Below are 4,075 nucleotides of genomic sequence, written 5' to 3' on the forward strand. Positions count from 1 at the left end.
AAAATAAAATTATTTAATTATTTATTTATCAATATAACTTTAACTCTGGATAAGTTTTCAATGTTAAAGTAATCGTGTAATATGCTCAATTAATCTTGCACGTTTTAGAATTCAATGAATCAAGACAAATTATAGGTTAATGGTTCCAAATATAAACAAATTATCGGGAATGATGTAAAAATTAATGAGCGGATATTACTCAATTAATATTCCGCAAAATTGTTAGTTATAATTGTACGAATTTATATTCCATTTTATAACTAATCCATAAATTCAAACAAAATAGAATATAAATGGAATTAAATATTAATATTATAAAAATTTATTAGTTGTAGAATAGAATATAAATGGAATTAAATTTTCTTCACTGATTATAAATGATATGATGATCACATTTACTATGATTAATTATATAAAATATACATGTTCAACAATTAAACATGCCAAATTATGTATGTTGAGTAGAAAAAGATTAAAGATTATTCTTACTGACATATGATTGACACATTCAGATAGTAAAAAAATTAACTTTGAATGTAAAATGACAAACACAAAATAAAATTCAAGACATTTTTCTTCTACACTCAGATAGTGAATGTTACCTCTAATCGTTGTATTCGAGGATGTGAGATTTCTCTTATGCAAATGTTGAAACAAAGAACATGACCAATTTTTATTTCCTGCTTTTGAAAAATAACCACATAGAAAAAATTAACATATATCATGCGAGAAAATTGAAGTTTTTCTTATAGAATGCCGAGAAAAATGAAGTCTTTTATAGAGGGCAACAAAATATATTATCCTGTGATATCTTGTTGGTCTAAGTGAGTTGAAGGTTAAAGAAATTAAAATTTTTTACGTTTGAGAATAAAGAATATTGTGTGAGTAAAATAACGTACACGTAGAAATTGATATAATAAACTGTAAGACTGAGATTGCAACTAAGAGGGGGATGGTGAATTAGTTGACTAGAAATTATGACCACATTTTCTGCAAAATGAAGAGTTAAAGTGTAGGGAGAAGAGAATACACAAATGTTTTATACTGGTTCACCTTCTTATCCACCGAAGGCTACGTCCAATAATCTTGTAGCACAAGAGATTTTCGACTAAATATTATGAGTTGTAATTACAATATCTCACATCGAGATCTCTATGTCCCTTACACACTCACTAATACTTATACCCTTGTAAAACACATTTCCAAGTAACTTTATCCCCTTTGTATTCACACCCTTGTTAAAGAAAGTAATTACAATGAATGAAGAATTACAATGATGGCTTGAATTGCCTTTACAAGTATGAAATATAATAACACTTGCAATCCAATAAACTCTTTTTTATGCTTAGTAATAATGCTCTTTAAGTTTACTTTGGTATATTAAAGAGTGTAGGATAGGAGTACCTATTTAGACTTAGACTAATTGTCTTGAAGCTTTAATCTGGATCTTCATAAGTAATCTTCCTTTTCTTCTTTTTGGTGATGTTGGTGTCTTCATCAAAACCTTTCCAAGGTCAGGAGCAAAGATCTTCTTGACAATCTCCCCCTTTTTGATGATGACAAACCAAGATCTTTTTGACACTGTAGTTTTCTTGAGAGCAACATATTGTGAGATATGTTGAAGTTTGACTTGAGTATGCTCCCCCTTTCTTTTGGAGTAATGTGCCTGAAATAATTTTACAGAAAATACACTTTTACCAACTTTTCTCCCCCTTTTGACTTCATCAAAAAGTAGAAAAGCAAAGAGATTCCAAAACAATATATATAGCATACATACACTTATATAATCAAGAAATATCAATATGATATCATATACCCATGTATGGATCAAGATATAGATAAGAAAGTATTGCAATGCATAAATAAGATTTTTCAAACATGTATCCAGGAATGGAACAATAAAGCACAAAACATCATAAAGTAACTTGTCCAGGAATATGCAGCAATAACTTAAAAACAACAAATAAGCAGAATTAAAAATTTGTCTGAATTTTGAAAGCAATACAACTAGAAAATCCTAACAACAGATATTCTAAGACTCAGGCTCAGAATTGTCTTCATCAATATCCATGCTATCCATCCTAGAGGAGAGGCAATGAAGTACATATTGGATTTGTTGATTCTGAGAGTCGAGAGCATCCATCCGGTTAGTGATGTAGCCTCGGAGAGAAAACAACTCATCCATAATGATTTGGTTTGTAGGCATGACAGTAGATGAGGACGATTGAGCATGAAACTTAGAGGGTTGTGGTTCAGGAGGGTTAGGAGGTTCAGATGGTTCAGCAGCAATAGTCGATTTGTCAGTTCTATGTTTATAGGTGCGGGTTCGAGGGTCTTGGGTGAAACCCATTCACTAATACTTATACCCTTGGAAAACACCTTTCCAAGTAACTCTATCCCCTTTCTATTCACACTCTTGTTAAAGAAAGTAATTACAATGAATGAAGAATTATAATGATGGCTTGGATTGCCTTTACAAGTATGAAATATAATAACCCTTGCAATCCAATCAACTTTTTTGTATACTTAGTAATAATGCTCTTTAAGTTTACAAAACTTTGAAACACTTCACTTCGAGCAACTCAGAAAAATAACTTTGAAAGTTTGAGTTCAAGTTGCTAGAAGTGCAAAAAACTATTTCAGAAAATTATAGGAAAGTTGTGAGAAAAATGTGAAAGAGTTTTGAAAGAGTTGTTAAATGATTGTGAGTTCTAAGGCCTTTAAATAGGCTTTCCAATCAGTCATTGTGCCTTTATGAAAGAGTAGGAGTTGTTTGGAATGAAGGCATTTCATTTGGGATGAAAACCCTTGAGTTTCAAATCTGAAAAACTGATGCAAGAGCTCTCAGTAACCGATTACAGCAAGTGGGTAATCGGTTACCCAAACACGACGTTTTGAAAAATTACATTGAGTAATCGGTTACTCACTTGAGTAATTGGTTACTCAAACTTTCTGTCCAACAGTGAATTAAAATTCACTTAGAGTAACCAGTTACTCAAATTTGAGTATTCGGTTACTCCAATTCAAATTTTGTTGGATAACTGATTCTCACTCATGTAACTTGTTTCTCAAATTTTAGTAACTTGTTACACAGCATTTTGAAAAATGTTTTCATTTAAAACTTGAAGTGTTTCAATTTCTTTTAAAATATTTTGAGCATTACTACTTTGGTATATTAAAGAGCATATGATAGAAATACCTATTTAGACTTAGACTAATTGTCTTGAAGCTTTAATCTTCTTAATCTTCATAAGTAATCTTCCTTTTCTTTTTTTGGTGATGTTGGTGTCTTCATCAAAACCTTGCCAAGGTCAGGAGCAAAGATCTTCTTCACATAAACCAATTATATCTACCAACAAACAAGAAATGAAAATAACATAAAATCATACCTATGAGTTGGTTTGATAGTTGAAGATCATAGATTTGTTTAACAAAATTTGTAAAAAAAAATGAGAAGTAATGATTAGAAATTTAGTTAAGACAAATATATTATTACAACCATTACAAATACTACTAAGTAGTAAGTACCAATATATTGACATATACCAGTAGACTGCACAAATTTAGTTATGAGAATGATGAAATAAAAATGAAAAAAATCATACATGAGTTGGTGAAGATGATAGATTTGTGGAAGAAATATTGAAAAAAGAAAGAAATATTTATGAGAATGATGAAGTAAAAATGGAAGAAAAAAATATTTCAAGTAGTAACTACCAATATGTTTACATATACACTTAGTTATGACAATGATGAAGTAAAAATGAGAAGAGTAGAAAATCATATTTGTTTGTTGCTTTGACATTTGAAAAGAAAGAAGTAAAAAATGTAAAGAATAGAAAATGATACATTTGAGTTGTTTTAGGTTGAAGAAGATAATTCGTTGAACAAAATTTGAAAAAAATGTGAAATAGTATATAATTTGAGTAGAGAGAATGTGAAGAAGAAGATATTTTCAGAATTTTAAAGTTATTTGTGAAAGATATCCAAATGAAGTGTATCTAGTTTAGGAATTTCAACAACCCATCATTTTTACAAAAAAAAACCCTATAGTTTGTACACTTATCACAAATGA

This window comes from Lupinus angustifolius, unplaced genomic scaffold, assembly GCF_001865875.1.
Source record: "Lupinus angustifolius cultivar Tanjil unplaced genomic scaffold, LupAngTanjil_v1.0 Scaffold_15_123, whole genome shotgun sequence".
Lineage (NCBI taxonomy): Eukaryota > Viridiplantae > Streptophyta > Magnoliopsida > Fabales > Fabaceae > Lupinus > Lupinus angustifolius.